Raw genomic sequence first — 24,521 nt, 5'->3', positions numbered from 1 at the left:
AGTCGGTGACCACCACTGTGGTGTGGAAGCGAACTCCATAGCTCAGTTATGTGCTGTGTGAAGAAGTATTTCCTTTTATATATCCTGAATCCCCTACCATTCAACTTCATGGGATGACCCTGGGTTCTAGTATCATGAGACAGGGAGAAAACTTCCTATCCACTTTCTCCACATTTCAAGTGCAGTCACACCATAGTCTTGTGTAAGGCCATTATGATATTGGCAATCTATTTATATTTATTATCACCAGTAAGCCCAGCCCAGTTGTTTTGTTGCTATATTTCTAAGCGCTGGGAGATATCTCCTCTTTTGGTTTGGACTGCAAAAGTCCAGCCTGCCTTTGATGCATTTCTTTGAAGCATTTTTATCCTGCTTCTAAACGTTGTAATTTCCAATGGGGGTTGCACAAAATAAAAAGTTAAATTACAATAGCATACTAAAAATAAAACAATAGTGTAAAGATGATTGACAGTCTTTTGATGAAAATAAATGACTATGGGTTGAAATAGTTCTGTGAGTACTGATCACTGGGGTAGATGCAACAATACATCTCTACAATTGTGTGCTTAATTGTGGAAATAAAAGTTATTTGTTTGGATAGCTGTCAACTGCCCTTCATCAAAAGATACCAGGATGGTGATCAAATACATATAATTTTAAAATGTTAGTACAACCACAAAATGCAATCATAAAAGAACATTAAAAGGTGGTTAAAAAACTAATAAGACAGACTGACCAACTTAAAATGCCCAGGCAAACAGAAAATTTTTGACTTAATGTCAAAATGGTTGCAAGCTTGGTGCCAGTCACACTTCCTTGGGGAGGATGTTCCACAAAAGGGGTCCCACAACAGAGAAGTCTGTTTCTCTAGTTGTTGTATAACAAGTAGAAGGCACCTTGAGAAGAGCCTTCCCTGTAGATCTGAAGACACAGGCAAACAGGGAGAGGCAGTCCTTCCAATATCAGGGTACCAAGCTTTTTAGGGCTTTATAGGTAAGCACTAGCACCTTGAATGGGGCCTAGAAGCAGCTCCTTTAAAATTGGTATAATATGATTCCATCTGGCCATATCCATTAATGTTCTAGAAGCCGCATTCTAGTTGAAGCTTCCAGGTAATCTTTAAGGGCAGCTCCTCATAAAATGCATTATAGTAGTCATTATGCATTATTCATTACAGTGGTAAATTAATATTTACATTCATTTTTAATCATGCCAACATCATGTTTGGAATTCATCTGACTAGCATAATGACATTTCTTCTGTCCTGATAACAAGTCTGTATAACTGTATGTGATAGTTAATATGTACCACCAGTACCTTTTCTTCTAAAATTTCCATAACTCTAAAAGCAATAATATCTGAAAGTATAAAAAATGTAATTCCTGGTGCTTAAAGAAGATTTCTTATCTAGTCAAGTTTTCTCTGTACATTAAAAAAATATTTTGCATAGATGTAATTTTCAAGTAGATGGTTTCTTGTAAGCCTTAGCCTACATTTTAAAGTATGATCAATGTCCTTTTAGATATTGTTTTATGCTGAGCTTGATACTTTAGAACAATAGGCTTCAATTGGCAAACAAATGTGAAGGAAAATAAGACAGAAGAATACTGTGATAAGGTTGAAAAGGGATAGGAGCTAAAGCACTTATGAGTTCTTTCTTGGCAGCCAGAAGTACGTTTGAATGGGGGCATAGATATTGTTTTCTTTTATTTGAAAGGAGCTACTGGTTACTGGCACCACTTTTGTTCCTTGAAATAAATCACTGAGTTGGATGAAGCAGTGATCCATTTCTCTTCCAACTGACCTATTAGATAGCAGCCCTTCTTTGTATCCTGCCTGGCATTGTTGATTATATCTTAATTATATAACAGCATTACAAAATATAATTCCTTACTGCATTTCTATATAGAACACCTCACTGGAACCAGTGTGTATGCTCTGTGGGTTTTAGTAATAGCTCCCTTCTTTTGGAATAGAGAGGTTTTTATAATGAATTTCTTACTCCAGGAGGCTATGCCTCAAGTTAAAGACAGTAAAATCAGGAAGTCTGGAAATATACCCACTATCTCTAAAATGATGCTGCTTGATCTCAGCCATGATCAAATGGTCTAAATACATCTTAAAATACGAATCTGTTCATTCATTCATTCTCTTCTCCCACCCTTCCAGCTGATCATGTTTGCAATCCAGCTATAGAGATCTGTTCATACTGTAATTGCTGGGGGCTTGGCAGAGTTTTATAAAAGAACCATTTTATAATTCTGGCCTTTAGAGTGGTTAGGCCCTGGAAAAGTATCTGTCCTTTTCTGTTTCCTTGCCCTTTTTAAAATTCAGAATAGGAAAAATACTACATGTCAAACAGATGGTACAATATATCCATCTAGAAATCCTAATACCACTTCTGAATTACCTTTCCTGCAATTTATCTTTTCTTCACAGTACAGGAATATTCTGTTTGCTGTCACTTTAATTTAACAACTAATGTGCTCTGGGTCTCAATATACAGTACTGTGTTTCATTACAGACTTAGACTTGGTTCGCACATAATGACAAATCATGGTTAATTAAACCATGGTTTCTAGAATTGTGCATTGTTATGTGTGAACCCAGAACTATGGGTTAATTATGGGTTGTTAACCACAAACAACCCTTGAAGAGAACCCATCGTTTGTTGTGAACTGTGGGTTGTTTAAATCATGCATTGTCGTTACATGTGAACCCAGAAACATGGGTTATTTTGGGGGTGTTTTACCAGGCTACAGAGGCAGTGGGCAAGAGTGGTAAAAAAGAACAACACCCAGCTTCTTTATATGCCAGTGCTGCAAAGGCATTTGGGATACAGGAGAGCAGGCAAAGGACGAGGGTGACAACCCAAGGACTGAGAAAACAAACCATGGTTTATTGGATTGTCTGACAGACAAATCCTGGGCAGGGCAACAAACTATCATTAAAATAAACCATGGATTAGCATTATGTGTAAAATAGCCCTTTAAGTGAATTCACTACTTCTGGGTAGAGTGGTGATGGTGGAAATGTAGGTAGATATATTGGTACCTTAGAAATAAAGTCCAACCCCCCCCCCCCCCAAACAGTAGGGTATATTACCTTTATTAAGACCAACTAAAGTCACAAAATAGTTTGTTCTACACAACTCTTCATCGGCTGGATATTAAACAGAATGTGGTAGAACAGAGAAAAAGATGAATGTGATATTGGGAACAAAAACTGTAGCTTGTAATAGTCTTAAGATGGAGTAATGGAGGTGAAGTATGGATGTAACTTTTAAATAGTTCTCCAGAGGCTGTTTAGACTGTGCAAGAGATTTTGGAGCAGATCTCTTCCATGTTAGTGTTCCAGGAAATTAACCTTATTTAATCATCCCTAACTACTTATGTCTTTTTAAAAGTCAAGTTTTTGAACTCTCTGTACCTTGGGGTTGCAATGCCACAATGGTGTTCTGATATTTGTAAACAGAACAATATTGTTGTTCAGTCGTGTCCGACCCTTCGTGACCCCATGGACCATAGCACGCCAGGCCTTCCTGTCCTGCGCTCTCTCCTGGAGTGTGCTCAAGTCCATATTCATTGCATTAGTGATGCTATCTAGCCATCTCATCCTCTGCCGTCCCCTTCTCCTTTTGCCTTCAGTCTTTCCCAGCATCAGGGTCTTTTCCAGAGAGTTTTCTCTTCGCATTAGGTGGCCAAAATATTTCAGCTTCAGCTTCAGTATCTGTCCTTCCAATGAGCACTCAGGGTTGATTTCCTTTAGGATGCACTGATTTGACCTCCTTGCAGTCCAGGGGACTCGTAACAGTCTTCTCCAGCACCACAGTTCGAAAGCATACATTCTTCGTCACTCAGCCTTCCTTATAGTCCAGCTCTCACAGCCATACATTACTACTGGGAAAACCATAGCTTTGATTAAACGGACCTTTGTCGGCAAGGTAATGTCTCTGCTTCTTACTATGCTGTCTAGGTTTGCCATAGCTTTCCTCCCAAGGAGCAAGTGTCTTTCAATTTCATGGCTACAGTCACCGTGTGCGGTGATCTTGGAGCCCAAGAAAATAAAATCTGTCACTGCTTCCATTTCTTCCCCTTCTATATGCCAGGAAGTGATGGGGCCAGATGCCATGAACTTAGTTTTCTTACTGTTGAGTTTCAAACCAGCTTTTGCACTCTCCTCTTTCACCCTCAACAAGAGGCTCTTTAGATCCTCTTTGCTTTCTGCCATTAGGGTGGTATCGTCTGCGTATCTGAGGTTGTTGATAATTCTCCCGGCAATCTTAATTCCAACCTGTGATTCATCCAACCCGGCGTTTCTCAAGATGTACTCTGCATATAAGTTAAATAAGGAGGGCGACAATATGCAGGCTTGTCATACTCCTTTCCCAGTTTTGAACCAATCGGTTGTTCCATGTCTGGTTCTTACTGTTGCTTCTTGACCCTCGTACAGGTTTCTCAGGAGACAGGTAAGGTGGTCTGGTACTCCCATCTCTTTCAGAATTTGCCACAGTTTGTTGTGATCCACTCAATCAAAGGCTTTAGCATAGTTAATGAAGCAGAAATAGACGTTTTTCTGGAATTCTCTTGCTTTCTCCATGATGCAGCGAATGTTGGTGATTTGATCTCTAGTTCCTCTGCCTCTTCGAAACCCTGCTTGTACTTCCGGTAGTTATCGGTTCGCATACTGCTGAAGCCTGGCTTGTAGGATTTTGAGCATAACCTTGCTGGCATGTGAAATGAGCGCAATTGTATGGTAGTTTGAACACTCTTTGGTGTTGCCCTTCTTTGGAATTGGAATGTAAACTGACCTTTTCCAGTCTTGTGGCCACTGTTGAGTGTTCCACATTTGTTGGCATATTGAGTGCAGCACTTTAACAGCATCATCTTTTAGGATTTTAAATAGCTCAGCTGGAATACTGTCATCTCCGCTAGCTTTGTTGTTACTAATGCTTCCTAAGGCCCACTTGACTTCACTCTCTAGGATGTCTGGCTCAAGTTCAGTGACCGCACTATCATGGCTATCAGGGACATTCAGATCTTTCCTGTATAGTTCTTCTGTGTATTCTTGCCACCTCTTCTTAATTAATCTCATCTGCTTCTGTTAGGTCCCTGCCTTCTTGGTCCTTTATCATGCCCATCTTTGCACAAAACGTTCCCTTGAGATCTCCAATTTTCTTGAAGAGATCTCTAGTCTTTCCCATTCTGTTGTTTTCCTCGATTTCTTTGCATTGTTCATTTAAGAAGGCCTTCTTGTCTCTCCTTGCTATTCTCTAGAACTCTGCATTCAGTTGGATATATCTTCCCCTTTCTCCCTTGCTTTTCACTTCCCTTCTTTCCTCAGCTACTTGTAAAGCCTGCTCAGACAGCCACTTTGCTTTCTTGCATTTCTTTTTCTTTGGGATGGATTGAGTTGCTGCCTCCTGAACAATGTTACGGACCTCCGTCCATAGTTCCTCAGGCACTCTGTCTATCAGGTCTAATCCCTTAAATCTATTCCTCACCTCCACTGTATATTCATAAGGGATATGATTGAGGTCGTACCTGAATGGTTTAGTGGTTTTCCCTACGTTCTTCAATTTAAGCTGAAATTTTGCAACAAGAAGCTCGTAATCTGAGCCACAGTCAGCTCCAGGTCTTGTTTTTACTGACTGTATAGAGCTTCTCCATCTTTGGCTGCAAAGTACATAATCAGTCTGGTTTCGATATTGACCATTTGGTGATGTCCTTGTGTAGAGTCGCCTCTTGTGCTGTTGGAAAAGAGTGTTTGCTATGATCAGCGTGTTCTCTTGGCAAAACTCTATTAGTCTTTGTCCTGATTCATTTTATACACCAAGGCCATGCTTGCCTGTTATCCCAGTTATTTCTTGACTTCCTATTTTAGCATTCCAATCCCCTATGATGAAGAGGACATCTTTTTTTGGTGTTAGTTCTAGAAGGTGTTGTAGGTCTTCATAGAACCGATCAACCTCAGCTTCTTCGGCCTCAGTGGTTGGGGCATAGACTAGAATTACTGTGATGTTGAATGGTTTGCCTTGGATTCATTCTGAGATCATTCTGTCGTTTTTAAGATTGTACCCCAGTACTGCTTTCCCCACCCTTTTGTTGACTATGAGTGCTACTCCATTTCTTCTAAGGGATTCTTGCCCACAGTAGTAGATATAATGGTCACCTGAATTAAATTCACCCATGCTTGTCCATTTTAGTTCTCTGATTCCCAAGATGTCGATGTTCAATCTTGCCATCTCAAGTTTGACCACCTCCAGCTTACCTTGATTCATTGATCTTACATTCCAGGTTCCTAAACAATATTGTTCTTTACAGCATCAGATTTTCTTTTCACCACCAGACACATCCACAGCTGAGTGTCCTTTTGGCTTTGGCCCAGCCGCTTCACTCTTTCTGGCGCTACTTGGAAATACCCTCTGCTCTTCCCCAGTAGTATATTGGACACCTTCCAATCTGAGGGGCTCATCTTCTGGCGTCATATCTTTTAGCCTTGTGATACGTTCCATGGGGTTTTCTTGGCAAGAATACTGGAGTGGGTTGCCATTTCCTTCTCCAGTGGACCACATTTTGTCAGAACTCTCTGCCATGACCTGTCCGTCTTGGGTGGCCCTGCACGGCATAGCTTATGGCTTCACTGAGTTACGCAAGCCCCTTCGCCACAACAAGGCAGTGATCCATGAAGGGGAGAACAATATTACTGAAGACCAAACTAGACATGGTGTTGGAAATGTGTAAATGTATCTCTGTGTGTGTGTGTTTATGCACTAAAAGCAGCCATGTCCCCGCAACCCAGTCCAAACGTGGGGAGGGCTCAGTGGCTGCTGAGAGAAAAGGAAGATGGCCATTTTTGTTCAATCAAGTTCTGGTGCACAGGTAACTACTTCATGACCAGTATCAGGAACTACTTTGATAACTTTGCACGGATCTAGTACATTTGCAGAAGCCCTTCCCTCATATAAAGTCAGGACCTTTGAGTAAAAAAAAATGTTCTGCTAGCTATGGTGCTTTGTTGTGTGAAAATAACAAATGAGAGATTTATGATGCATTCTGTGTATTCTTATTTATATGATTACATAGTCATGAATGCTTTACACACTTCTGTAGATAGCGCTATAGAGGACTTTGACAGCTCCGCTTGTGGCCTTGAGCAAATTCTATAGATCTTGGTTGCGTTAGGTGCTCCAAGCTCTTAACTCACTATGAAATCGCTTGAAAAGGGCTCGGCTGAGAGCAGTGTCATGAATGCTTGTCAGACTCTTTGATTATGAAAAGTAGTGGTCTTGGCACTGCAGACCAGTGGACACAATATTTGTAAGAACTTTGAGGTGTGTGTATTGCAGAGAAGTACATGGTCCTAAAAATTAGCGAACACATTGTTTTCTACAGTGAAATGTTTCTCAATTTGCTCTATGGTTGAGAACTGTTGTGAGACATGGAATATTATTGTACCAGTTGAAAACAAAACCTAAAAAAAAAGGAAAGTGGACAGCAAGAAGAGAAGGAATGGACCTGCTCAAACTGACATTTTACATTAAATATCCTGGAGTTTGGGGATTATTGGAGAGATGTAGATCTATAAAATATACTATGTTGCTGCTGTATATCTATAAAATAAACAGGTTTGGGGTATGGAAGTGAGAAAAGCTGCCTTCTAACCCTTCTCTACTCCTGACCCCACCTCCAGGCCTAAACAGTACTAAAGAGTTCCTGTTCCAGGCAATCTGGAGCTAAGAACAGAAGCACTCCTCTTAGGAGGGGGACATACACTGCAATATTCTGTTGCAGGTCTGACTTGTTTCTTGCTATAGGAAAGCCCCAAAACAGTGTTCTTGAGCTAACTGAAGTACCTCTCTCGTCAAACTAAGGATTGATTGTTATATTATGTTACAAGGGCATCATGACTGTTGCTCTCTGGGCCCATCCCACACAGAAACCAGATGGAAGGATTACATGGAAAGAGCCTTGTTAATTCTCCACCCTTTTCTGGCCTCTGATGCCAGCATCATTTCACCACGTAATAAGGCCCCTCCTGCCAATTTGTTCCTATATTCTTATGTTGTTAGAACAGTGTGGGGTGGAATGACAGCCAAGTGGCAGCCATGTGGCTCTTATAATGTGACAATTGGCTCATAGGTCAGGTAAATAAAAATGATGGAGAGAATAAAATGGAACATAAAATGGTCATCAGAGATGAGTGATAATTCTGTGCAGTATATTAATGTATGTATTTAAAACATTTGTATAACACTCTTTATCCAAATCATTCCAGGGTGGTGAACAACAAGTAAACATAATTTATACTTGTTATAAACTTAATATTCCCCAGCCTACCTGGCTGGGGAATGCTGGGAGTTATAGGACTTTTTCCCTGTCTAAACCAATTTTCCATGCAAATTTCTAGTCTTGTTTATATCAGGTTTGGGAGGCATCACCACCTTTTTTGGTTCTCCATACAGGAGAGCACTGGGCAGGGATATATATAATCCATTATTCCACCAGTGTGCAGAAATTGATATAGGGAACACCATTCAACATCCTCCTGAGAATCTTAGTTTTTATTTATTTCCTAAATCAAGTTGCCCTTGGAGTCTATGAGAATAGGTTTAAAAGTATTTGGGCCATACTTGGAGAAATGTCAGAAGCCAGAGTGGTGATGGTGGCCTGAGCAAGCTTTCTGATAGTCTGGAGGTGATGCTTCAGTGCCTTTCATAACATTTTGCACCTGTCTGTGAATAGCAAAAGCAAAACAAATGATGTAATATGTCACACCTTGTAAGATGTTACCAGACTCTCTCTAGAGGCTGAAGAGAGTGGCTTGTCTGATTTGCTAGAGGGCTAGAATGGAGCCACGTATGTGGAGAGGATGTGCAAGGACTGTGAACACTGTTCAATCTTGGTACTCAAAAGAAATTACTGGGTTCAGAATGCTTTAAATTCTACGTGTATGTCTTTTGTGCTAGGCTCCAGTTGGTGGATCTCAGGGTTCTAGTAAAAGAACAAAGTAGACCTTGCAAGGCTGGTCTGCCCACTGTTGGAGTAGGGGAAATTTAATCAATTAAGTAATTAATTACAGCATTTTTAACCTCCAGCCAAAAAAGGCTCCCAGAGTGGCTTACAAGATTAATAATAAGGAAGTCCCTGTCCTCAGGCTTACAATCTAAAAGACATGACACAGAAAGAAATGGGATTGGGAAGGAGGATGGGGGGGGGAGCAAAACTCAGGTGCTAGTTCTTAATTTCAAAGTTCTTAGAGGTGTTATTTTGGGTAGGGAGGGGTGAAGTGAGCTTTCTGCAGCTGCTCCCTCTCTGGCTGATGTTTGAGGCCAGGAGCCTCGTGTGGCGCAGAGTGGTAGGTGGCAGTATTGCAACCGAAACTCTCCCCATGACCTGAGTTTGATCCCAGCGGAAGCTGGGTCCCAGGTAGCTGGCTCGGGTTGACTCAGCCTTCCATCCTTTCGAGGTCAGTAAAATGAGTACCCAGCTTGCTGGGGGAAAGGTGGTCACGACTGGGGAAGGCAATGGCAAACCACCCCGCTATAGTCTGCCATGAAAACGCCTGCAAAAGTGGCATCCCTTCAGGAGTCAGCAATGACTCGGTGCTTGCACAGGAGGAACCTTTCCTTTTTTGTGTGTGTGTCCCTTTGCCATGATGTTCTTCCTGAGAGGCAGGGGGTTCATCCTCCCAGAGTCCTTGGTTCTCTGGCGATTCAGACATCGTTAGAGAGCAGCAGTGAAACATACGCTCCCGCTTTCATTGTGGCAAGTGTAAAAGCTAAGTCCAGAGGTGCAGTTTTGTGAATTAGAACAACTCTCTCAGATTTAATAAATTGAGGTTTCTAGGCAGGATGATAAACTATAAGCTCAGTGGTAGATCACATGCTTTGCATGCACAAGGTCTCAATTGTGACATCTCCAGGTAGGTCTGGGAAGGTCCCCTGTCTGCAAACCTGGACAGCCATTGCCAGTCAGTGTAGGCAATACTGAGCTTGATGGACTAATGTAGTCTGACTCAATGTAAGTCAGCTTCCTATTCTGTGCATCACTTTATGAATATTAATCATTAAAATCTCTCAGTTTAACACTCCATACAATCAGGAAGTTTACATTTACACCTTGCTGTCATATCTATAAGTGTTGGAGATAAATGCTGGCGAGGTCTCTGTACTTGGGTAAGAGCTTCAGGAGAAAATGACAGCTTACTTCCAGAAGAAATAAAATGATGTATTGAAGCAGTAAGAACAGGCAAATAGGTGAGGGATATTTGCAGTTCACTTGGTAAGTTTCCAAACATTGCCATTCAAGACAGGGAAATGTTGTTTCACCATGAGTCTGAAATTTCCTGACATGAGAGGCAAGCTGCCTGTAGGATGCAAGGGGACCAAGCATTTGTCTTGTCGCAGCAACAAACTAGAAGAGGGCTTTGGGCTAGGTGCTTGACTGTGCTAAATAGCTCACATATAGTGCTACAAGGCTGGATGCTACACAGTTTACTCACGGTGCTACTGTATTTATACAGATATTAACAGGAAAACTGTCATGCTGCTGCTGCTGCTGCATGGGGCTTTGCAGTGTGCAGGTATACTTCTTTGATGCACCCAGTCCCTGCAAGCCACACGCACAACAGCTTGGCTGATTCCATGTCTTAACTGGGTAGGCTGATAAACTCAATAAATGCAGGCCGTACACAGATGACACAATCCGAAGAGAGCAATGTTGGCATGTGAACTGCTGCACGACATTGTGCCATCTTGACTTTGCTGTAAATACAATGTAGTTTTGTCCTCTTTTGATACCTATTAGATCAGTGATTCTTAAACTTCGTTGCATTGTGGGCAACTATTCTAAATGCGCTTGCTCTTTCACAACAACCATATTTTCTCACTTTTATGGCCAGCACATGGGAACCCTGGTTGGCTGGAAAAGAGAGTGTGTCTGAGCAGGTGTGAAGTGCATTTCCCTTGCCATTGAGTGCCCTGCACACCTAGGATTAGGACCATGAATTTAAGGCAGAATGAAACCCCAGCAGTCTTACTTTAGTAAATACTTATACATGGCGTGTTTGTGCGAAGTCTTATTTGCTGATGTATGAAGCAGATGTTGGGAATAATGACATTTTCTGATTATGATAGCGGGAAATGACTAAGATGTTGTAAGTTTTGCCTGCGTATATTTTTCAATAACTGTCATTTCCCTACAGCTGTCTGTTTCTCTCTGTTTGATGGCCACAGGAAGGGAGCTGTGTTTGTGAGTAGGGCTGTTGAGCTGTATAAGATATCCCTCACATGGTGCTTAGATTTGTTTGCATTCTGGCTTTCACTTAGGGACTATATCTGTATAGATAATCACACTTGTAGCTTCATCCACACACCAGTGAAGACAGAATGATATTCGGTTTGAGACCAATAACTGCAATCATACATATTGATTTCAGTAGGGTTTGTACATGCAAAATTCTGAGGCCAACTCTAAACTTATATTGAATAAGTTATTGAATAACATTGAATAGATTAACTGGGCTTAAAATATAGGCCTGTGCCTTAACCAACTTGGGGGTTGGGCTATAAACATACAGTTTCTAAACAGTGGGATAAAAATTAAGAGTTGGCTCATAGGATCTTTTTGAATTTGGTGAGTTGAAAAAATTATGAAATCTTCTACCATATTGTATTGTACACTTTGGTTATTAGGCAGTCTTAATGTACAGTAAGTAAATAAATCTAATCCACATGCCATTTTATGAATTTTAATAATTAAAATATCTCAGTAACCTTAAGTCTAGCTCTCTTATTTAATAAGGTGCTGTTGATTAGGGTGATGTTGGCAGAAAACTGAGAATGATTGAGCACAGGCTAGAGCTCATTTTAAAGCTTACTCCATGGTAGTAAGGTCAGCAAAGAAATTGTACTTCACCACCACCATTGCATCTGCACAGAGTCACCCACAAGAAGAAGAGGTGGTCACAGGCCTATTGCACTCTTACCCACAAGAGAAGAGGTGGATCACCTTCTGTGATCAATTTGCATGACACTTTGCAGATTAAATTGGTCATATCTGTAGTGACGTGGATGCTATAGTTGATGCAGGTCTGGTGGATGTAACTTTGGCCCCTGCTTGTGCAGTTACAATGGATACTTTCTAGTTTGTACAGCCCAAGGATGTGGACAAGATCCTTGAAGTAGTGAGGCCTACCACTTGTGTGCTTGACCCTTGCCCTTCCCGGCTTAGAAAATTTTGCAGCCAGGAGGGATTAGTTGAGTGGGTAAAGGTAGTGGTGAATGCCTCTTTACAGCAAGGTGTGATTCCATCTTGCCTAAAAGAGGCAGTGGTAAGATGTACGTACATACGTGTGCGTGTGTGTGTGTGTGTTTTAAAAAAACCTCCCTGAACACCATTTCATTGGATAATTTCCAGCTGGTCTCCAATATTCCGTTTTTGGGCAAGGTGTTGGAGTGCGTGGTGGCTTCTCAGCTCCAGTGACTTCTGGATGAGGCGGATTATCTAGAAATCAGGCCAATCTGGCCTCAGTCCTGGTTACGGGACAGAGACTGCTTTGGTCACCTTGGTGGACGATCTACTTCAGGAACTGGACAGGGGGAGTGTGTCCCTGTTGGTTCTGCTGGACCTGTTGGCAGCTTTCGATACCATTGACCATATTATCCATCTGGGGCATCTGTCTGAGATGGGACTGGGAGGCACTATTATATGGTGGCTCTGGTTCCTCTTGGAGGGGTGATCTCAGAAGATGCTGCTGGGGGATTCCTGCTCGAAGCTGTGGCCATTGGCCTGTGGTGTCCCTAAAGGTTCCATCTTCTCCCCCATACTATTTAACATATAAATGAAACTGCTGGGAGAGACTGTCTGGAGTTTTGGGGTTTGGTGCACCATTGTGCTGATGACACCTGACTCTCTCTCTCTCTTCTATCTAAATCCAAGGAAGCTGTTCTGGTTCTAAATTGGTGCCTGATGTCAGTAATGGACTTGCTGAGGGAAAGCAAACAAATTGAAGCTTGATTCAGACAAGACAGAGGTACTCCTGTTAGTTGAAAGGCAGATCAGGGAATAGTGACTCAACCTGTGTTGGATGGGGTTACACTCCCCCTGAAGACTCAGACTCGTAGTTTGGTTGTACTCCTGGGCTCAGCTCTGAATCTGGATGCCTAGGTTTCAGCGGTGGCCAGGACTGTGTTTGCACAGCTGACGCTTGTGCGCCAACTGCGCCTGTTCCTAGAGATGTCTGATCTGGCCACAGCCATACATGCCTTAGTTACCCACCGTTTGAACTACTATGACATGCTCTACATGGGGCTGCCTTTAAAAATTGTTCAGGAACTTCAGCTGGTCCAGAATGCTGCAGTCAGACTGTTGACCGGAGCCAGTTACAGGGAGCACATGACTCCCTTGTTATAGCAGCTTCACTGGCTTCTGGTCTGTTTCTGGGCAGCATTCAATGTGCTGGTTATGACCTTTAAAGCCTTATATGGCTTGGGAACCAGGCTACCTGAAAGACCACCTTCTCCCATATGAACTTCCCCAGGTCTTAAGATCTTTGGTAGAGGCCCTTCTTTCGATACTGCTGCCTTTAGAGTCATGTTTGGTGGCAATGTGAAGGAGGGCTTTCTCGGTCACTACCCCCAGCTGTGGAACTTCCAGCTGAGGGAGGTGAGGTTTGCTCCATCTCTGCTGTTCTTCCTCTGTCAGGCAAAGTCCTTTTTATTCGATCATGCCTTTGGCATGTAAGTGGGTCTTTGGGGTTAGATGCTGTTTTTATTATTGTTTTGTTTTTAATTGTGCTTTTAGTGCATTTGTTTTATTTTTTTAATTAAGTTTTATTTATGGTCGTAAGCTGCCTTGAGTGCCATTTTTCTTGGTGGAAAGGTGGGGTACAAATCAAATACTTAAATAATAAATAAATTAAGTACAGTTACGACATTTGTAGGTTGCTTTATAGGGCACAAGCCCCCACAGAGCTCAGTAAGTTCCTTTGAAACCAGTTTCATTTACTCACTGTAATACGGTAGTACTGTTTTGAAGCAAAAAAAAACAGTTTGTGAATTCTGGCATGCAGAATTCACAAACCTTTGACTTGTGCAACCCCTCTCACTACGTGCATAATCCTTAATGCTGAAATCCCCAATTTGATGGCTGAAGATGCTATGGCACTTGTAGTGCCGTGCTGCAGCACCCACAAAGGACTCACCGCCCACTCCAGATATCCTCATCCAAGCAGGGGGCAGTGCTTCTGTATGGGATTTGCTTGGCTTCCATCCTCATCAGGTGGCAGCCATTTTAGAAGCTCCCAAATATATAGCCTGACACTGGGCAATGCATCTGGGAAATTCTGAAATGGCTGCCACCTGATGAGAATGGGAGCCAAGTGGCTCCGATTCAGAAGTACCACTGCTGAGTGGGTAAGGGCATTGGCTGTGGGGGAGGAGTGGAGCGGCTCGGAAGAGCAGGGGATAGTGGAGTAACGTAGGGGGGAAAGAGTGTGTGTACTGGCTGAGCTCATGTGTAGCCTACACACACTGCAAAGCACCCCTCACAGAAAACAAAATAGGAAAGCACTCCCCCCATCCCCTGAGCATGCACGTGCACGTAACAGATCTCCCACAGAAAACACATGTGTATGTATGTGTGTGCCATGTGCACATATGGTCTGGGTAAAACCTGGCTCCAGCAGAATTAAAATGGATCTTCTTGAATTTGCATGAGTTGTACACTAGATTTCTCTACCCACCCAAACTACAATCAAATGAAAGCTTAAAAGTGATATCTATAGATTGCATGGTAAAAAGTGTAGATCTGGTGCTTGCAAACACCACCATAGCCCCCAAACATGGATTCTTCTGGATCCTCATGATTTTTATAAGAGCTCTCTTCCAAACCATCAGCAAATCATAGGTCGCCTCTGAATCCACAGGTGTGTTCTAATTTGATGGTGGTTTTCTTGGCATTCCATGTTGTTGTTTGCTGGTTGGTGTCATTCTGGGAAGGAGACTTTAAAACATTTTTTTAATGGTTTTTTGTTTTGGCTTGGGTTTGAACATCCAGAAGCTGCATGTTTGGGAGAAAGTTTTGTACTGCATGATGTAACATTCAGACAGATATTGTGATATGTCCTATGGGTATTTACATATAATTGTTTATATAAACTATTGTGTAAGAATTGCAACATGTCCAATTCCCAGAGCTTGGTGGGACTACTCATTAAGATCCAGAGTTTAAATGTCTAGGTATATTGAGATTTCAGGCACTATGTTTAGACTATGGTTTCTAAATCAAGCAGACATCACAATATAGGAGCTGCATCTTCTTGGCAGTAAGATGTATCAGTTTGATAGTGTGAACTTTGTTGAATTAGGGTACTATAATAAAGGACTTGTCCTTTCCATTTTTAGAACTAAAATGATAGCTTTGTGGCTGTGTAGCTGTATAAAGATACTGTGTTACTATGTTGCTTTTCCTGGTTTTCATGTTGAGCTGAATGCTGCTGTATTTTCTTTTCTAGTACCAAATTGCTGCAACCAACAGTTAATTCCAGCAATCGGGGAAAGTGCATGAATGCACAAAGTAAGTTCTATATTTTTGTTGAATTACTAAGGTAGAAATTAAATTAAATGAAACTTCATATTTATACGCTCGTTTTTCTTCTGACAGGAAGCCCCAAATGGCTGACAATAAGTGCACAATAATAAATACAAACTCATCAAAATTACAATATATTTTAATAATAGATGAAGCAGTTCAATACCATACTAAATTCATAATGACAAACTAATAAATATAAAACATTGCAATAATATAATATGAATATTTAACTAACAAAGTATCACATCTATAACTAATCCAATAACTAAATATGCAGCAAGCTATATAAAACATGGATAGTAATATGAAGACTGGAGAACAATAATACAATTAGGTGACATATCCACAAGGTGGCAATGTGTAGAAAGCCTTTTAACAACATAAGCATGGATTAAGGAGATGTTCTTGTGGAATGTACCATTCTAAGGATGTTCCTGTCAAAACCGATGTCTTATCACATGGCTTGGTTTTTAAATGGAAGAAAAATCTTATTTTAAATAATTCTAGTATGCAGCCTGGTTTGCAAAATGTGCCTGTGCAGGTATGCTTTCTGTCTTACTAGGTTAAAAGTATTAACAGTTTATTTTTGAGACAGCTTTCAGAGTGGAAGCTATCAACCGATTAATATAAAAACATCTGTTCATGTAGGTGCTTTAAAAATTATCAGGGAGCAGTCGCATTCTGAATTAAATAATGTCTTGAGCAACTTTTACACAGTCTTCTAATTTGGGTGTTGTGGCTAAGGACAGAAGAGGAGGTGGAGGAGAGAAGCTTTAACCCAGCTGTGGCTGCCCATCTGGGATGTATAGGGCCCAAATGTAAAGGAAAACCCTGGGACAGGGTGTAGCACCACAGTCGCAGGTTACCGGCATAAGTTGAAGAAACACAACAGTCATTGGTCCTCCTTGATCCTTTAACCTGAAGAGAAGCCTTGTGGTGGTTGGTACAGAAGTCTCTTCTGGGCCCAGGGGAAAGCCTCTGGGTTTGAGAGGGAATGGATAGTATAAGTGCTTCTGGGACTCAGTGCCCTTCTGAAGATTTTACTAGAAACAGCCTAGGATTCCCTGCCCCTTCAGCAGTTCCTTCTTTTTTCCTCTTCACCTGGTTACTGGGCGACTAATCCCAAGCCCTGTAGGTCTTGTTGGAGAGAGCAGAACCTTGCACAGAGCAGAACCCTCACCAACCAGCCAGGGCAATGCAGTTGTAGTTGTTATGCCAATTCCAGCATCGAATTCTTCATGTGGGGGAGAAATGAGGCATTGAAATAGGTCCCTTCTAAAGGTACTGCCTCCATATTCAAGGAATATGTATTCTAGCACTCTCTCCTTCAAAGTAAAATGTGGCTGCACCTTCCAAGAACAGACAGTGCCACAACTTATAACTGGAAGGAAGGTTAATTACTACTGAGGACAAAATAAGCAGTTTCTACGGAAGTCCACTTAGAACAGTGCCATAGCTAATGAAAAAACAATCTTGGAAGCCATATGCTTCCGGAAGTGATGTCTTCCTTAGATCAACAGACAAGTTTCCCAGATAATTCCTTATGGAATTCCTTCTGCATTATTTCTTCGGTAATATTTCCTCCTAAAATTATTCTGTCAGATATTGCAGTATAATACATAGCATAATAAGCTGTGACAAAATTCTTCAGCATAGAGCTTTATTGTGCTACTGCAGAAGTAGCAAGTTTTGTTAGCGAAGCATTAACCAAAGTTTTATTTGAGGCTTGAAAAAGTTTTTACACTTGCCTGCACATGCATCTTTTCTATGTCACTATATTTATTCTTAGCACAGTTGAGGAAGTTATACTAGTCTGCAGTTATACAGCTTCTCCATATGCTGATATCTTTTGCCAGTTTAACACAGAATATAGTGAATATCTATTTTGCAACTGCAGGCCTTCAAACTACTATTGTAAATACTAGCACATATTAACAAATGAGCTGTAGTTATTTAGGGTGCAATCTCTTTCTCTCTCTTTTAATTAAAATCAGTTTGGGGGGGGAGAAACTGATTTTTAATTAAACATGTTTATAGACCTATGCCCTGATCCAGATTTGGCGGTGGGGGGGGTCATATCTGCGAGTAGGGGGAAAAGATATCTTGCATGCAAATAGCCGCTTTACAAATGGTTGCTGACAATTGCAATAGGGAAGGAAAGCCAAAATTACGTCAGTGCAGATTAGAATACACTATTCCAGAGAAGGATTCTGTATTGTCAGTTTTCTAATATTTAAAGCCCCCCAAAAGTACATTTAAAAAATCATATGAAAATTGATCATTATTTATGTTCTATGTTTTGAATGCTCGTTGTTTTTCTATGACGTAAGAAACAACAAGTTATTTTTCTTGTAATAAGAAAAAGACTTCGCTTTTTTTGTTGCAAATACACTTCTGAACAGTGTTGCACAACCTTATGGTTCTTTGTAGGTTGGATTATATTAATAATATCTAAGGATGCATGGGTTTTTTGACATCCTTTACACTGTGTGCATCCCAGCTGTTCCATAGTATCATGAAGAAGGCAACCCAACTTAATTCTGCGCCATTTAAATTAAGGATGGTAAAATGTGATGACAACGCACAGACGTGGTTAAGATCAGCTGGTTAAAGAGCTCCTAATAGCCCATTTCCCACCCCACTTTGCATGAGGTGGGGCAGACTATCAATATAAATGTATTTAGTTCCATTGGCATTAGCAGTTGAAGTGAATAGGGCTGCTAAAATTAAAATAATTGAAAATAATTTTCTTTTGAAATCAACAGGGCTGTTTTGTATGTAATGAGAATGGATGTCCCCACCCAAGGCCAATTGTTGTTGCATGCAATTGGCCCTGTATGACAAGGGCTGGATTGGGCTTATATTTTAATGTATAAAAGACAAAGATTTGATGTATGAAAGACAAAGATTTGACAAAATCAAATAAGAGTAAAAATCTTCTTAAGTCCCGATTTCACCTGGGAGAGTTATGCATGCGTCTAACTCGCACTCACACAGGACCTTATCCACAACATCAGGGATTCATTCACTAGTTCATTTTCCAATGTGATTTATGCCATCATTTACCACCAATGCCCTTCTGAATTCTACATAGGACAAACAGGCCAGTTTCTATGCAAGAAAATAAATGGACACAAATCTGACATCAGGTATGCCAGTAATTAAAAAAAAAAAAACTAATGGGGAGACACTTCAGCCTCCCAAGACACATTGTAACTGATCTTAAAGTGACCATCCTTGAACAAAGGAACTTCAAAGGGAGACTCCAACTGAGAAACCACTATAATTGCAATTCATTAAGAGGTTCAATACTCTGTTGTGCCTTAAATCAGAACGAACCATATCACATTACATGTGTTAATCAGTTTACCAATGTCAGGTTGTCTGTTATCACCAGCAACAGTTTTTTGTGATGGGCCATTGTTAATGTATGTAATGTAATGTAATGAAAGTACTACCTGTATTTTCTGCAGTTCACTTCATTCTGATCTCTGTTTACAATCGCCACTCCCCCTGTCATGTGTATATAAATCTATATCTCAGGACCTATCATGCAGAACAACATGTCATGCATCTGATGAAGTGATATACAATTCACAAAAAGTTAGGCCACAATAAATCTTTAAGATGCCACAAGACTATTTGTTTTTGCTGCAATAGCCTAATATGGCTACCTCTCTGGAAATTATTTCTTTCATGGATTTCAGTGTGACTTAAAGGTACTGATTTTTGGCAGGATTGCTCTGAGTGTGTATGGACTGTTTGCAGATCTGCTTATCCCAAGTACTTTCCAGTAATATTGTTGAAAGCTGGCCTATAAATAACAGAATACATTGCAAACATCAGTTGGTCCAAAATGAAGTGGCCAAACTCTTATCTGGCACCCAATGATTGAGTAATATGCTCAGGCTTTGCTCTAGCTCTGTTGGTTACCTGTTTGTTTCCAGGCTCAATTCAAAGTGCTAGTGTTGGCCTTTAAAACCTGAAAGAGTCTGGGACCCAGTTACGTCAAGGATGGTCTGTTCCCATATTGATCTGCCTTGGGGGTCTTATTCTCTGTGCTATCATAATGCTCAAGCAAGTGACCACAAGAGATGGGACCTTTTTGGTGGTGGGACCTATACAAATTCCTTTCTAAATTTACCTTGCTTTCTCATCATCTTTCAGACACTCACCGAAAACATTTACAATATCAGGAACAGTATGTCTCCCTGTTCCAGTTGCTGGGATCACAAACAGGATGGTGCTGTTGCACACATCCTGCTTGTGGGGCTTCCCATGGGCATCGGTTGGCCACTGTGTGAACAGAATGCTGGATTAGATAGGACTTTGGCCTAATCCAGCATGGCTGTTCTTTTGCTCTTACTATTTAAACAGGCTTTAAATACCTAGTTCTGCTGCTGTGATTTAATTACTTTAATTATTGCTTTTCATTGTTGGTTTTTAATAATGTGGCTTTTATTTTAGTTTTTCTTCTTCAATGTTACATGCATTAAATAAATGACAAAAGTACAGTGAGACATTTCTAAGTTGACCTTTCCCCCCTAAAAGTAATTGCAGGACACCATGATCAGCCTGGTGTTCTTAATTACAAAATCTACTGTTTGAAGGCAATTTTGGTTAAACGTGGGAAGAGACTGGGATACTGTTCCCCTTGATAGGGAAAAGTTAAGTTAAATGGAATGTTTGTTTATGGCTCCAGACTGCTTGCTTACTTCAATAGTAAGATAGGCACGGTGCCCTTTTAAGGCCCTGTTTAAAAATGACCTGAATTTTTTATAGTTTTTTTCCCACTGTTCTATAACCAGGAATACTCCCCTGGGGAGTTATGCTAACTGACTAATCATAAGATCCACTTCTTAAAAGACAGCACAGTCTGATTCACTCAAGTAGTAATATAGAATGATAGTGGACAGTTGCAATTAATCTTGAATTAACTGAATTTCACGAATTTGGTAGAATCATTAATCCACTTAGTTTTGTGTTTGATTTTTGAGATTCCTTTTTGTTAGCTGGTTCACAGTTTAGACATCACGAAAAACAAACCAGAGGTCCATCGTTTGTTTATCTGCTCCAGCTTGCAGAGGGGGCAGTTGGGTAGTGTGTAGGAGCACACTGCTCATGAACAATAATCCAGGATTCTTCCTGCTTTACTGTTGCATCCAAACACAGCCAGAGGCTCTAATCAAGGCCCTGAGTTCAGCAAGTATCTTGCAGCTTAAAAAAAAAAAAAACATTCCCCTTTCAGTACTAGTTATCATGGAGGTCAGACACAGCAGAGTCATATGTGTTGACTTTTTTTCACTTTGGTAAAAGGATCATGATTACAATTTTTGGTAACTTTCCATGCATCCTTTAGTTTGGCTTTAGTCTCTGCTGGCTCTTGTATGTTGCAGAGTAGTATTTTAAAAGAGGAACTACTGTTGCTAGTGTGCTGTACTTAGTGCTTGTTCAATTGAGTTCCTGCTGTTTCTTTGTGCTTCCTTGTCTCTTGTTGTCTTTAGATTTATCACCTTCCCATTCCAAGGTCTTAGGATGACTGCCAATCTGTTTCTCTAAAAATGTGCTAGAATGCAAACATAATGGTAATGTCTCTCTTCTCTTCCATAAGCTTAACCCAGGCTGCTGAAAGCAACCCACATTTTAAATTGTTGTAGCATGTCTGAAACATCTGCAAACTTTGGTTCTTACAGACTTCTAGGGGAAGATTCCCATAACTGTTTGAACAGCCACAGAGAATGTTTCTTGGTGTTGCCCCTTTTGTACAGGTTGGCAGAGTCTTGTGCAAGTTTAGTACTAAAAATGTAAGTGCTCTGGGGCTTTGTAACCCCTGCTTCAAATGGGCGACAATCACTTCCTTCTTAGGCATTAAATAATACTACTGAGTTAAACAGAAAGGAATAGCTGTAACACATGCTGTATATCTGGGAATGATAAGAGTCTACAGTGGCATTGTTCTAGACATGTTGCTAAAAATACTGTATAATTGGTTCTTGAGGAAGCCCATTCCCATAGGAACTCAATGTACTTACCAAAGCATATGAAGGTTTTGGATTGGGGTGAGACCCTGCACTGTTTGCTGTAGGTCAGAGGCAAGGAGTAGTAGTAAAACAGGAATAGGATAATGTGGCACAGGACACCTTGTGCTGATCCCAGCTGCAGTGCATATAGGTTTGAGGATAAAAAGGTAAAGGTAAAGGTGTCCCCAACCAGTTTTGTCCGACTCTAGGGTGTGGCGCTCATCTCCATTTCTAAGCCGAAGAGCCAGCACTGTCCGAAGACACTTCCATGGTCATGTGGCCGGCATGACTGAACACCGAGGTGCACGGAACGCTGTTACCTTTCCCGCTGAAGCGGTACCTATTTATCTACTTGCAATTTCTTGCTTTCGAACTGCTAGGTTGGCAGAAGCTGGGACTGAAGACGGGAGCTCACTCCGTCACGCAGCACTCGGGTCTCGAACTGCTCCTGCCGACCTTTCGGTCTGAAGTTCAGCGTCTTAACCACTAAGCCACCATGGCCCCATGGGTTTGAGGATAGTTTCATCCAATACATTGCAGTTGTTTGCTGTAGGTACACTGGTGTCTCCCCCAGCAAACATGTAAAGTGTGAACAATAGCTACGTGCTCTTAAATCCATATTAGTATAATGCCTTCTATTAGACCAACCAAAAGATAACAAAACATGTGTATACATATTGATTGGATTGGGGCTCCCTGCATAAGGATACATGCCTGCTGTTCACCCCTTACACGTTTCTTGTGGGAGATACCAGTGTAAACTGTGAAGTAGCCCTTAAAAGCCATGCAGTTACAGGTTAACAGAGATGGACTAAGTGTTCATCGGTGTTGCCATTTGGCTAAGAGCTGTAATAGTCTCTATACCTTGCATTTTCTTGTTAGATTTCTTCTGATCCCCAGTCCCTATCAGTGCTATGTATTGATGAGGTATTTATTAGGATGTAAAAACGGACAGCTTCTGAACACAATATTCTCAGACTGACTTAAATGCTGATTTTCTTTGTGTAGCTAAAGTGAGCAAAATGTGTGGGGCTCTAAATTATATCTGGAGTACTTTTAAAAGGTGGCTGTCTAATGTTTAATGAAACCCTTCTACAGTGTATTTAGGAAAATTTTATAAATAATACTGAAATGATATAGATATACATATCCTCTTCCCTCTCCTCGCCTCACTAACGAATATCTGCACAAAGCTCACTTAACTGAACATGTATGAAAATTCAGGCAATAAGTTAAGAACCCCCCACCCATTCTCCAGCATGCAGAGATCACTATTTAAACTGTGAAAATTAACCACTGGAATCTAAGTTGACTTTGACATATGGAATCTAATAATGGCCACGGAGGAATAGTGGCATGTGTATTTCTTTGTGTCACAAGAAATGTAAATGCATTTCTAGAACATTTCCTACTCTTATACATTTTAATTCCGCTATACATACTGCCCTTTCCTTATACTCTGCAACTTTATAGACTAGTAGCAAGAGCTGAGGGAAGGGTCTGATCAACGAATAGCTTCTTGAGCTGAAACCAGTACCTCAATTATGGTAATTTAAGAACTGAAGAAAGGAAGTTGTTCTGGCTCAGTTAAGGATCAGGCACAGATTCCCTACCCATTATAATCTATCAAAGGGGAAGGCTACACACACATGCATGGCTTGTATCATTCCCCTCACAGTTAAACATGTCTTGATGGAGTGTCCATGATCCTTTAAGTTTGTGATGGGCCTTTCAGCATAACCAGTTTCCTCCTTGCACAGTTCTGGATGATGTGGTTGATCTACATTATTCATTAAAGGGATCATTATTTATTCAGGTTCATGAGCTCTTTTGGTGGGTTTACCTCTTTTTAAAGAGGTTTTAATTTTGTGAACCACCCAGAGAGCTTTGGCTATTGGGCGGTATAGAAATGAAATAAATAAATAAACACTGTTTGCATTATGGGACCAACAATTCTCCTGCATTTGCAATAAACCAACTGTGTGGTGTAATATGGCCTAGATGCTGCTGCGCCAGGAAGTTCAATATACCTACCCACCCCCAACTATATAAACTTGACCTCTCTCTCCTGTCAGTTTAGCTTTTGTGGCTGTCCCAGCAAACTCTTCCAGCTGAGTTCACCGCTGAAAAGAACTAGAGATGGAACTCTGCCAGGGCTACCTTTCCCTCCTCCTCTTTACTGCTTGTGGCTCCTCTGAGCTCTCACAAAGATGCTGCCTACCAACAAACTGAATGCTTTTGTGATGGCCGGGAAGGGGGGGTCTCCCGTGAGAGGAAGTGACTCCCTTGTTCTACCTTTATGTCAATCCCTTTCATGTGAAGGACACATTTGTTGTGGATCCTTTCTATGAGTAACAAAATAGGGAGGGTTTACCAGGAAATGAGAATATTGTACCATAAAAGAATAGGAAGGCTTGCACTTTATATACAGGAAGTGTGGACGGAAACTTATGGTATCTTTACTATTCTGTTGTAGAAGAGATGTACTTTCTGACTGAAATGTTTAAAGTCCCACCGAAATTACCTGAAAGGCTGCTCATGCTCCGTTAATAAATTAAGGGATCTTAGACAAAAGGGGTCTGAAACAAAAGGGTTAATGTAACAGTTAGATCTCATTGGGCTAACCAGTGTAATTATGATAACCTGTCATAAACAAATGAAATATGTACTCCTCCTGCATAGGTTTAGTATAGCCTATGTGAACGAGTTATATTACATTTGATTTGATGTGCTAGTAATACTATTGTCAGCAGCCATTTATTGATCTGGCATACACATGATTATATATTGCTCTTTTGCATTAACAGAGCAATCCTATTGGTGTATTGGAGTGTTCCAACAGTCCTAAGCTGAGCCAGGCTACAGTCACTAGGGCGGAAATGAGAAAGGAGTGGTGGTCACCACT

At 41.0% G+C, this 24,521-nt stretch overlaps 1 protein-coding gene across 1 annotated transcript in view; it reads left to right on the top strand.

The window, feature by feature from the left end:
- MAPRE2 (microtubule associated protein RP/EB family member 2) overlaps positions 1 to 24,521 on the top strand; it is a 136,172-nt gene that overhangs the window by 31,655 nt on the left and 79,996 nt on the right. Inside the window, exon 2 of the mRNA XM_084849602.1 lies at positions 15,517 to 15,578. The gene's annotated coding sequence lies outside the window, so the exon portion shown is untranslated. The remainder of the gene's footprint in view (positions 1 to 15,516; positions 15,579 to 24,521) is intronic.

This window comes from Heloderma suspectum, chromosome 4 (assembly GCF_057233095.1).
Source record: "Heloderma suspectum isolate Gila_16-S chromosome 4, 16-S_ref, whole genome shotgun sequence".
NCBI classification, from domain to species: domain Eukaryota; kingdom Metazoa; phylum Chordata; class Lepidosauria; order Squamata; family Helodermatidae; genus Heloderma; species Heloderma suspectum.
Note: the sequence above shows the minus strand (reverse complement) of the source record. Positions and strands in the feature narration are given on the sequence as shown.